This window comes from Schistocerca nitens, chromosome 1 (assembly GCF_023898315.1).
Source record: "Schistocerca nitens isolate TAMUIC-IGC-003100 chromosome 1, iqSchNite1.1, whole genome shotgun sequence".
Taxonomy (NCBI): domain Eukaryota; kingdom Metazoa; phylum Arthropoda; class Insecta; order Orthoptera; family Acrididae; genus Schistocerca; species Schistocerca nitens.
Genome location: NC_064614.1, coordinates 86,402,764 through 86,415,838, shown reverse-complemented (window position 1 = coordinate 86,415,838; position 13,075 = coordinate 86,402,764).

The window sequence follows — 13,075 nt, the reverse complement described above, 5'->3', positions numbered from 1 at the left end:
AGTAAAGGGGTTTTGCTATTCGGGGAGCAAAATAACTGATGATGATGGTCGAAGTAGAGAGGATATAAAATGTAGACTGGCAATGGCAGAAGAAGGGATCGGTTGGTAGGACATGTTCTGAGGCATCAAGGGATCACCAATTTAGTATTGGAGGGGGAGACCAAGAGATGAATACACTAAGAAGATTCAGAAGGATGTAGGTTGCAGTAGGTACTGGGAGATGAAGAAGCTTGCACAGGATAGAGTAGCATGGAGAGCTGCATCTAACCAGTCTCAGGACTGAAGACCACAACAACAACAACAACAACATATTTTTCTTTCAGAGTTTGAAATTCACCAGTCAGCACAGAAAGTATTTGAATTTACTGTCAGTTTCATTTACAAGGCCAATATCACAAATATTTGATTTAATATCAAACTCCTTTTACTTCTGTTTTGGTGAAATACATACACGCCATAACACTGTTTTTTGAGGTTGGACGTGTCTAAATACACCTATTGCTACCACAATTTAGCAAATCAAATGTTCACAAAAGTCAGTAGTCAATTCACGTCTTCAGTCATGTTTGATACAGTGTGTGCACGTCATAATGGCATTACCCGTGTTCTTGACGGAGTGAACTTAACGTCCTTGGTGTCCGCCATCTTGGTAACATTATGGATCAAACCAGATTGGTTCGGTTTTGCCAAACTACAAACTCCACTGAAATAGTGGTGTTTTCCCCTGTTTGACACCTCCATTTCTGTATTTTACCTGGATGGAGCTGTACTTGGTTTTTATTTGCCTGCTAAATGTGTTATTGTTTTTATGTTTATAGTGTTCTGTAGGCGTCTGTAACATTTCGTAAAGAAAACCTTGTGTGGCTTGGTATTTAGCGATTATATTGTGGGTTTAAAACAACGTTTGCTCAAGTTTTATCATGCTGATCGGCAAATTCTGGATGTTACTACATTACTGTGGCCTACATACATTTTTCACTTCATATTTATGATACAGATACACTTTTGACAGGCATTTACAGAATTTTAAAATATTGATATGTTTGGATATATTGTTGTTGTTGTGGTCTTCAGTCTTGAGACTGGTTTGATGCAGCTCTCCATGCTACTCTATCCTGTGCAAGCTTCTTCATCTCCCAGTACCTACTGCAACCTACATCCTTCTGAATCTGCTTAGTGTATTCATGTCTTGGTCTCCCTCTACGATTTTTATCCTCCACGCTGCCCTCCAATACTAAATTGGTGATCCCTTGATGCCTCATAACATGCCCTACCAATCGATCCCTTCTTCTAGTCAAGTTGTGCCACAAACTCCTCTTCTCCCCAATCCTATTCAATACGTCCTCATTAGTTATGTGATCTACCCATCTAATCTTCAACATTATTCTGTAGCACCACATTTCAAAAGCTTCTATTCTCTTCTTGTCTAAACTATTTATCGTCCATGTTTCACTTCCATACATGGCTACACTCCATACAAATACTTTCAGAAACGACTTCCTGACACTTAAATCCATACTCGATGTTAACAAATTTCTCTTCTTCAGAAACGCTTTCCTTGCCATTTGCCAGTCTACATTTTATATCCTCTCTACTTCGACCATCATCAGCTATTTTGCTCCCCAAATAGCAAAATTCATTTACTACTTTAATCTCCTCATTTCCTAATTCCCGCAGCATCACCCGATTTAATTCGACTACATTCCATTATCCTCGTTTTGCTTTTGTTGATGTTCATCTTATATCCTCCTTTCAAGACACTGTCAATTCCGTTCAACTGCTCTTCGAAGTCCTGCGCTGTCTCTGACAGAATTACAATGTCATCGGCGAACCTTAAAGTTTTTATTCCTCTCCATGGATTTTAATACCTACTCCAAATTTTTCTTTTGTTTCCTTTACTGCTTGCTCAATATACAGATGGAATAACATCGGAGATAGGCTACAACCCTGTCCCACTCCCTTCCCAACCACTGTTTCCCTTTCATGCCCCTTGACTCTTATAACTGCCATCTGATTTCTGTACAAATTGTAAATAGCCTTTTGCTCCCTGTATTTTACCCCTGCCACATTCAGAATTTGAAAGAGAGTATTCCAGTCAACATTGTCAAAAGCTTTCTCTAAGTCTACAAATGCTAGAAATGTAGGTTTGCCTTTCCTTAATCTATTTTCTAAGATAAGTCGTAGGGTCAGTATTGCCTCACGTGTTCCAACATTTCTACCGAATCCGAATTGTTCTTCCTTGGTCGGCTTCTACCAGTTTTTCCATTTGTCTGTAAAGAATTCGTGTTAGTGTTTTTCAGCCGTGACTTATTAAACTGATAGTTCAGTAATATTCACATCTGTCAACACCTGCTTACTTTGGGGTTGGAATTATTATATTCTTCTTGAAGTCTGAGGGTATTTTGTCTGTCTCATACATCTTGCTCACTAGATGGTAGTTTTGTCTGGTCTGGCTCTCCCAAGGCTGTTACTAGTTCTAGTGGAATGTTGTCTACTCCCAGGGCCTTGTTTCGACTCAGGTCTTTCAGTGCTCTTTCAAACTCATCTCCCATTTTATCTTCATCTACATCCTCTTCCATTTCCATAACGTTGTCCTCAAGTACATCGCCCTTGTATAGACTTTCTATATAGTCCTTCCACCTTTCTGCTTTCCCTTCTTTGCTTAGAACTGGGTTTCCATCTGTGCTCTTGATATTCATACAAGTGGCTCTCTTTTCTCCAAAGGTCTCTTTATTTTTCCTGTAAGCAGTATCTATCTTACCCCTAGTGAGATAAGCCTCTACATACTTAAATTTGTCCTCTAGCCATCCGTGCTTAGCCATTTTGCAGTTCCTGTCAATCTCATTTTTGATGCGTTTGTATTACTTTTTGCTTGCTTCACTTACTTCATTTTGGTATTTTCTCCGTTCATCAATGAAAATCAGTATCTCTTCTGTTACCCAAGGATTTCTACTAGCCCTCATCTTTTTACCTACTTGATCCTCTGCTGCTTTCACTATTTCATTCCTCAAAGCTACCCATTCTTCTTCTACTGTATTTCTTTCCCCCATTCCTGTCAATTGTTCCCTTCTGCTCTCCCTGAAACTCTGTACAACCTCTTGTTTAGTCAGTTTATCCAGGTCCCATCTCCTTAAATTCCCACCTTTTTGCAGTTTCTTCAGTTTTAATCGACAGTTCATTACCAATAGATTGTGGTCAGAGTCCACATCTGCCCCTGGAAATGTCTTACAATTTAAAACCTGGATCCTAAATCTCTGTCTTACCATTATATAATCTATCTGATACCTTTTAGTATCTCCAGGGTTCTTCCATGTATACAACCTTGTATCATGATCCTTAAACCAAGTGTTAGCTATGATTAAGTTGTGCTCTGTGCAAAATTCTACCATGCGGCTTCCTCTTTCATTTCTTATCCCCAATCCATATTCACCTACTACGTTTCCTTCTCTCCCTTTTCCTACACTCGAATTCCAGTCACCCATGACTTAAATTTTCGTCTCCCTTCACTATCTGAATAATTGCTTTTATTTCATCATACATTTCTTCAATTTCTTCGTCATCTGCAGAGCAAGTTGGCATATAAACTTGTACTACTGTAGTAGGTGTGTGCTTCGTATCTACACTCCTGGAAATTGAAATAGGAACACCGTGAATTCATTGTCCCAGGAAGGGGAAACTTTATTGACCCATTCCGGGGGTCAGATACATCACATGATCACACTGACAGAACCACAGGCACATAGACACAGGCAACAGAGCATGCACAATGTCGGCACTAGTACAGTGTATATCCACCTTTCGCAGCAATGCAGGCTGCTATTCTCCCGTGGAGACGATCGTAGAGATGCTGGATGTAGTCCTGTGGAACGGCTTGCCATGCCATTTCCACCTGGCGCCTCAGTTGGACCAGCGTTCGTGCTGGACGTGCAGACCGCGTGAGACGACGCTTCATCAAGTCCCAAACATGCTCAATGGGGGACATATCCGGAGATCTTGCTGACCAGGGTAGTTGACTTACACCTTCTAGAGCACGTTGGATGGCACGGGATACATGCGGACGTGCATTGTCCTGTTGGAACAGCAAGTTCCTTTGACGGTCTAGGAATGGTAGAACGATGGGTTTGATGACGGTTTGGATGTACCGTGCACTATTCAGTGTCCCCTCGACGATCACCGGTGGTGTACGGCCAGTGTAGGAGATCGCTCCCCACACCATGATGCCGGGTGTTGGCCCTGTGTGCCTCGCTCGTATGCAGTCCTGATTGTGGCGCTCACCTGCACGGCGCCAAACACGCATACGACCATCATTGGCACCAAGGCAGAAGCGACTCTCATTGCTGAAGACGACACATCTCCATTCGTCCCTCCATTCACGCCTGTTGCGACACCACTGGAGGCGGGCTGCACGATGTTGGGGCGTGAGCGGAAGACGGCCTAACGGTGTGCGGGACCGTAGCCCAGCTTCATGGAGACGGTTGCGAATGGTCCTCGCCGATACCCCAGGAGCAACAGTGTCCCTAATTTGCTGGGAAGTGGCGGTGCGTTCCCCTACGGCACTGCGTAGGATCCTACGGTCTTGGCGTGCATCCGTGCGTCGCTGCGGTCCGGTCCCAGGTCGACGGGCACGTGCACCTTCCGCCGACCACTGGCGACAACATCGATGTACTGTGGAGACCTCACGCCCCACGTGTTGAGCAATTCGGCGGTACGTCCACCCGGCCTCCCGCATGCCCACTATACGCCCTCGCTCAAAGTCCGTCAACTCCACATATGGTTCACGTCCACACTGTCGCGGCATGCTACCAGTGTTAAAGACTGCGATGGAGCTCCGTATGCCACGGCAAACTGGCTGACACTGACGGCGGCGGTGCACAAATGCTGCGCAGCTAGCGCCATTCGACGGCCAACACCGCGGTTCCTGGTGTGTCCGCTGTGCCGTGCGTGTGATCATTGCTTGTACAGCCCTCTCGCAGTGTCCGGAGCAAGTATGGTGGGTCTGACACACCGGTGTCAATGTGTTCTTTTTTCCATTTCCAGGAGTGTATCTTGGCAACAATTATGCGTTCACTAAGCTGTTTGTAGTAGCTTACCCGCGTTCCTATTTTCCTATTCATTATTAAACCTACTCCTGCATTACCCCTACTTGACTTTGTGTTTATAACCCTGTGGTCACCTGACCAGAAGTCTTGTTCCTCCTGCCACCGAACTTCACTAATTCCCACTATATCTAACTTTAACCTATCCATTTCCCTTTTCAAATTTTCTAACCTACCTGGCCGATTAAGGGATCTGACATTCCACGCTCCGATCCGTAGAACGCCAGTTTTATTTCTCCTGATAACGACAACCTCTTGAGTAGTCCCCGCCCGGAGATCCGAATGGGGGACTATTTTACCTCCGGAATATTTTACCCAAGAGGACGCCATCATCATTTAATCATACAGTAAAGCTGCATGCCCTCGGGAAAAATTACGGCCGTATTTTCCCCTTACTTTCAGCCGTTTGCAGTAGCAGCACAGGAAGGCCGTTATGGTTAGTGTTACAGGGCCAGATCAGTCAATCATCCAGACTGTTGCCCCTGCAACTACTGAAAAGGCTGCTGCCCCTGTTCAGGAGCCACACGTGTGTCAGGCCTCTCAGCAGATACCCCTCCGTTGTGGTTGCACCAATGGTATGGCTATCTGTGTCGCTGAGGCACGCAAGCTTCCCCACCAACGGCACGGTCCATGGTTCTTGGTGGGGGGGGGGGGAGGGAGTGATGTATTGTAAAAGTATTAAGGATGTAGGAAGAGATTCCTACTTACCGTAAAGAAGACACAGCAAGTTGCAGACACACACAATTAAGATACACATAGCTTCCACGCACAGCCTTCGTTGTTAAAAAGAGACGGACACACACACACACACACACACACACACACACACGCGCGCGACCATCAACTCCAGCATCTTGGCATTCCGGCCCGAGATGCTGGAGTTGGCGGTTTTTTTGTGTGTGTGTGTGTGTGTGTGTGTGTGTGTGTGTGTGTGTGTGTGCGTGTGCTGACAAAGGCTGGGACCAAAAGCTATATGTAAGTGACCTTTAATTGTGTATTGTGCTTCTCTGCAACTTGACATGTCTTCTGTACAGTTAAGTAGCAATCTATCTTTTCCTCCATTGTTGATATTCCTACCTGTAGTTTCTATTATATAAGGTTTTGTACTGTGTAAGGGTGGTATCACATAATACATGTCAGTTTTCTTTGAGATGGAAGGAAATTTAATCTGCTCTGAACAAATTTCTGCAAAGAACTGAAGAAAGTAGGTGACAAAGTATTGTAAAATGGGCTTGATGATACTTATGAAACCACCATGTGTACTTAAATGAAATGAAGTTTTAAATTGATCAGGAAAGGCCAGATACCTCATCCATATAAGATAAAACACTCTGTAATAGTCTTACAACATTCCTGTACACTTAAATTGTTAGGCTTCCATCATTCACTTGCAAACAGTGCTTAAAAATAATTGCATTGCCATATGCGAAACCTGTACCCAGCTGTCTGGAAACTGCCACATGAAATAGTAGCATGATATATCAGTGGCAATAATAATATGTGACCAATCACTTTCCTTCATTGTTTCTTAGTAAGATAGGGGTCCTGTAAGCAACTAACTGGCAAATTCTTTATTATTCTGATTTAAGTATACAAAAGCTCCACAACAAACCACTGGTTAAACACAAAATGGCCAGAAGTGAGTATCATTCAGCCAAGGTGCTGATTTTAATTGCAATAGTGATTGACACCATAAGGGAAAACACAGCAGTCGGAAACTTGTATTGTCGTCATGGTTTGGAATTTTTTTACTATTCTCAATTACCTCTTGTGCTGATTGCAGGTATTGGGAATAATACCGCTTTATGTAGCAAATCCACTATTGGCCTTTTCCAGGGTGTTGTACATGCTGATACATCACTGCTATGCATCATAGTGATCTTAAGTCTTTGTAGCTCGTGTTCTGTGGTGAAACGTAAAACTGGCAAAATAAAATTCTAGCTGGTGCTCACCTGCAAGACTTCATGTACACCAGTCGGTGACATGTACTGAATAATTACAAATTAAATAGTTTTGCTGCATAAACATATCTCTTCATATGTGTATACAATTGACAACTAATTTATGACACAAACGTTTCAAGACTTCGTGACAGCGCCCGAGAGTGACTCGGGCTCATAGGTATTGCTAAGCGGCCTGAGCCCGAGTGTGACTCAGGCGGCACTCAACTGCGGATTTTTCACTGCCTTCTAAGTTGGTAGAGTCTCTGTCACATGTTATTGTGCCCGTCGAGCTTCCTGCATCATGTGCTGCCATCTGTTGAGTGTTTCTCGCCAATTTTGTCATGCGTGTAAGGTGAATTCCGACTAAGATATTTTAGATCTTCTAGAAGAATCTGTAGACGATTCTGGTTCTGAAGGAGATACTGAAGAATGGGAAAGTGTTTCAGATAATAGTGAAACATTACTGTTGGTAAGTTGCCGAAGTGAAAAATATGTATTTACTGATGTTTTGATTTTCTCTATGCCTGTATACAACAGGCAACACTACTAAGATAAATATATCGTAATTTGCAGAGAATAGCGATGCTGTTGAAATAGGTGAATGAGAGGAACGCCGTAAAATTCTCGCCGAATTCGAAACTCCTCTCCATCCAAAAAGGTACGGCGCTGTCGAAATGAAGACGAAGTTACAGTGTGGACAGAAGACGATGTTTTGCCGGATGTTCCTGTTCTTGGGGAACATAGTGGAGTTAGTGCACAAATAAACGGAAATTGAAGTGCTTATGATTGTTTCAGTGTTTTTATGAGAGACGAAATTATGGAAACAATCAAAACTGAAACTAATAGATACGCGGCAAATATTGTCAATAAAATGAGAAGGAATAACTCTCTAAAGACACACAGTTTGTTTGCTAAGTGGCAGCCTGTGAAGCTGAGTGACATTTTGTTGCGAATCTAGCTTAACGACAAGTATAAATTAATAGTAGTAAGAATAATTGAGCTCTTAAGGCAGTGAAGCAGCATGTTCCAGGACGGAAGTGCTGTGGGCGTATTTGATGATAGCGTTTACCCAATTGCCGGCACAGGGGCGCCAAGAGTCAAATAAGCTTATGTGACGATAACAGGGAACCAAATAGCTGTCATGCATCTCGTGATGATGGAATCGTACCAGTAAGTGTGGCCAGCCCCTGAGTCAGAGATATAGGACCTTCCAGAACATTCTAGAAGCTTTCCGTGACGTGTGAAGATGGTATAAATAAGGGGTCAAGAGGACCATTCAAGCAGTTGCAGTGAAGTCGAGACCCGCCGCGTATACTGACACAGCCTCTGTGTCATTCAACGGCAGACATGGGGACTTAAAATGATTCGCTATGCCTCGGCTCTTCTACAACCAGGGAGATAGATTCCAGACTATGAATTTCTGCTGATAGAAATTAGGGCGAGATAGTGCCAGTAGGGAATTTTCAATTATCAACCTGTAGGGACAAAATGAAACCAGATGTAGTGTTGGACTAGTATACTTATAAAACAGGAGTAGATCGTTTTGATCAGATGGTTGCTTACTATCCATTTGACAGGAAGCAGTTCAAATGGTGGAAAAAGTTACTTTTTCACAGGTTTATGATGAGTCTCACAAAAGCATATGTATTGTACAAGGAGACAAGAAATGCTGAAGACAGGAAAAATGTATTATGAAGATATTTTTTCTTCAGGTTGGCGTGTCTCTTTGTGGAAAGGGCACACAAGGAAACTGAACCTGTAAATAGTCCAATCAATGATAGACTGAAGGGAAGGCATTTTGTACAGAAGACCCCAGTGACGGAGAAGAAAGCAAACCCCCACACGGGTTAATAAAGTTTGTTCAGAAAGGAGCAAAGCACAGACTGGCAAGTCAGGAAGGAAAGGGACATGTTGGTGGTGTCAAGCGTGTAATGTCACTTTATGTACACGGGAATGTTTAAGGGAATGCCATACAAAAACAAATTGTGTGTGTCTTACATTCAGTGTTTGACTTTTTTCAAAATCTGAAAATATATAGTAATATTTTTTGATATCAAAAATTTCTTTCTTTCTTTCTTTCTTTCACCTGCCACAACCTACTTCCTCAAAAAGATGACACATCAGTCTGCTAAAACATAAAAAGTTTTTTCCTCTAGCATTACAGCTCAAAAGTTATTGAATTCTAAAAATCATGAAAAATGCTCAGTTAGCTGGTCACACGGGTCAGCACTGGGCTCAGGTGCGAAAGTGTTAATATCTTTAACGTGCCCCAAGGGAACAGGTTCAAGGACATAATCACTTGTTCTCTTATTGAAGCTTAAAGACACTTCAATAAATACTAATGCCACAATAGCTGGAATTGAATGTCCATTTCACTTTCCACTTGATTGCTTCTTAGGGTCTTACATTGTATTAGGGACCTACTTCTTTGACAAAGTCAGTTCAGATGATTCATAGCCCTGGTACTTGGTTAAGGCACTGGATTGTACACCTATAGACAGTTGGCTTGATAGTCACAACAACAATATTTAGGCAGCAGTAACAATGATAAACTCACATTCACAAAGGAGTACATATGATGGATGTTATCACTGATATTGCCATGAAGCAAGTGCTTTTCTTTATATTTTTGAAAGTGTTGTGATTAATTCCAAGCTATCATAGATGTCAGACAGCTTGTATTAAGAAATAATCTATGTGGGGAGTACAGTCAGTCTCGTCAAGTAAAAACAGAAAACCTCATATCTGCTCCTTAATAGACCACCATAGAAACTAGTGTGGGGAATCTTGTTTACATCAGGCATCAGCAATTTATCTAGGGTGAGATAAATGTAATAGTGGAGGAACTGGCAGTGAAAATTGTATACAGGGACTTGCTTTCTGATGCAGATTATTGTGGGTGTTGTAGCTAGGGCAGTGGTTGATAAAGAAATGGCATATGAACACATGGTGTTAGGGAGTCAGTGCAGTTACTGACGTAATGGGAGTTCATTTTGGAGACTTGATGGTTGGTTCTGACACTGGGATGTGGCAGTTAATTGTAGTGGAGGTTCTGGCCAATGTGTATGTGTAGGCTGAACTTCTATTCGGATACTTTGCATCTAAATATGTCTAATGCTAAATACTCTTGTTTGAAGAGTTCATATTGTCTGGTCCCCAGAACCAACCCTATACAACCAAGGAGGCTCGACTCTCTTAACTCCATTATCAAGGTTAATTAGGGGAAACATACTATAGTACAGAACAGTTTTGTCGTCAAAGTCCTGATAGTGCCACAGAGGCCACACAAACTCTATTGGCAATTTGGACCTGTGCTGTGATTCGTCAGTGTTTAGAGAGGTGATGAAGATGTTCTCTGTTAGAGATGTGTACACTTCACATAATGTCCTCCACTGTCTGTAGCAAACATCAGTATCATCTTATATGCGAAATTGTGTAATTGGAAAAACAGCTGATTATTACATGACTTTTCTTTCAGAGTAGTGCTTTTCTGTTAATTAAGATATCAACTTACATGTTATGTGAATGTGAACACACTCAAAGTAAAGCCATAGTCATTTATGAATAGCTGATGTAAGCAACTCATCATTAAAGATTTGCTGACAAAGTACACGTAAGTTTGTAATACATATTTTAGCATATTAGTAGAACATCACCACACTCATTAACTGGAAGTTAATGTCTTTGCACTTTCACACTCAGCATTGTGTGGGCTAATACAGTGCTTTATACTAATCTTTCCTAAAACATTCGTTCATATGTATAATTCAGGACAGGGTAGATCTTCAAGCTTCTGTTAATAATTGTAATCTGGATGTGTGTCTGCTGTTAGTCTACCTTAAAATACATAGTTTTCAAGCCTCCTTATGGAGTGTAGTGGAGGGTACCCACTAGTAATTTCTTTTTCTGTTCCACTCACAAATAGAGCAAAGGAAAATGATTATCTTTATGCCTTCTCATGAGCCCTAATTTCTGTTATCTTCGTGGTTCCGCTGTGAAATGTATGTTGGTGGCAGCAGAATTGTTCCGCAGTCAGCTTCAAATGTTGATTCTCTAAATTATTCCAAGGTAACTCCACAATACTTGCACATTGATAGAACCTACTGGTAGAAAATGTAGCACCCCCCCCCACCCCCACCCCATTGAATCGCTTTGGGTATTTCTTTAATCCGATCTGGTGGGGCCATTTCATATAGCTTTCCAACATTAAGCCTAGATATTTAATCAGTGTGACTGTTTCAAGAATCACCTTATTAATGCTGTATTCTAACATATAGGATTATTTTCCCATTTATGTGTATAGAGAATAGTAGCCATCCTATCGCACTTCTCTGATGATATCCTTTTCTCTGATGATATCCTTTTCTCTGATGATATCCTTTTCTCTGATGATATCCTTTTCTCTGATGAACACTTGCTGTCAGGAGCAACATTCTGAGGTCTGTTACTTAAGAAAGCCTTTGAGACATTCAGATATCTTGGAATCTCGTAACAGATGTCAAAAAAGTGTTGGCAGCAATAAATTTTGGAATGTTAATGCCTCTTGTCCACTTTGTTTTCATTTTATAATATTTGCTTGTGTGGTTAGACATGTTAACCCTTTAACGCATAGTGTAGCTGATCAGCTACATACTTCAATTCTTCAATATATCCTACACTGAGCAACATTTTGTAACAAATTCGTTATGTAGTTAAGTGTATACACTCTACTGCAGCTGCTAAGCTGCTAGTTGTTCTTCATAGCGGTCGTAAATGGCAGGATGATTTGAACCAGTTTGACAATCAGCTGTGTGGATGTATTGCCGCATGTGTGTTTTGGCGGAAAGTAGACACATAGTTTTGGTGTTTGTGCACTGATTTGTATGTATGAAAATTACTTTATTATTTTGAAAGCATAAGTAGATATGGTGTAGACAGTTAATTCTAGTGTTTTTAAGATAGATTTGAAATTAGGTCTGGTTATGTTTGTACAGATTGTCAACAATAATGCTTTGTTAATTTAATAAAAAAAAATTTCAATATTTTTTTCATTATGTCTGCACTATAAACTAAACGTGGTAATTTTTATAGCTTGAAATAAACAATCATGCATTTAAGGGATAAGAAATGGTTTTTGTCTTATCCATTTAAAAGAGAGTAAGAAGCCTCAAGTGTCTGTTTTCATTTGGAGCACAACTAGCTTTACTCAACTGGAAAAAAAGGGGGGGGGGGGTTACGATGATGACAGTAATTGTAAAATAAACATAAGTAAGTCATGATGTACAGTAATTATGAGAATCTTGCTCATTTACAGAGCCGGTCAAAAGTTCCTCATCTGTAGATGTGAGAACTGACACTCTCTCCAGTGCAGTGTATTCTCAGTTTAAAATCATGCTTGTTTATACTTAAATGGAAAGACTTCATTGCAGACCAGGAAGACTGTCCACAGAAAGTGACACAAATGTAAAAATGTAAGGGTTGTTACCTTAACTGATGTGTAAATTGTCTTGAAAATTATTCTCTTTAACAGAGAAAGTTTTGTTGGTTATGTGGTATACACATATTTCATTCACCTGTTTAATTTGCTTGTATCAGTGCTCTAGTAAAATTGTTTCTGTTCCAGTAGATGTTGATTATTGTCAGTAAATACTGTCACAGTGTGGCATTAGTTATGTGAATTCTATTATTGTATGCATTGCTATGATAGGTATTTCACTTACGCTTGGAATTTCCTTTCATGCAGGCTATATGCAAGTGTTTTTACGTGGAAAATTTAAATATGATTCTGAATTATTTAGAGCATATGTTTTTAACCAGGAAATTGTCTTATATGTTATTGACCATTGTTACAGTTCAGATACTAATTGCTCAAGTTTATCTCGGCATATAAAATGTTCAAATAACTCATGGGAATGTAGCGGAGTGTTATTGTCAACAGCTGCCAATATTTCGACAGGCGAATACCTTGTCATTTTCAAGCCAAAATTTTGCAAGGGACAAGGGAATTAAAAACAGTTGCTCTTCAGAACAGTTATGGAAAGATAAATCTCTCTCTCT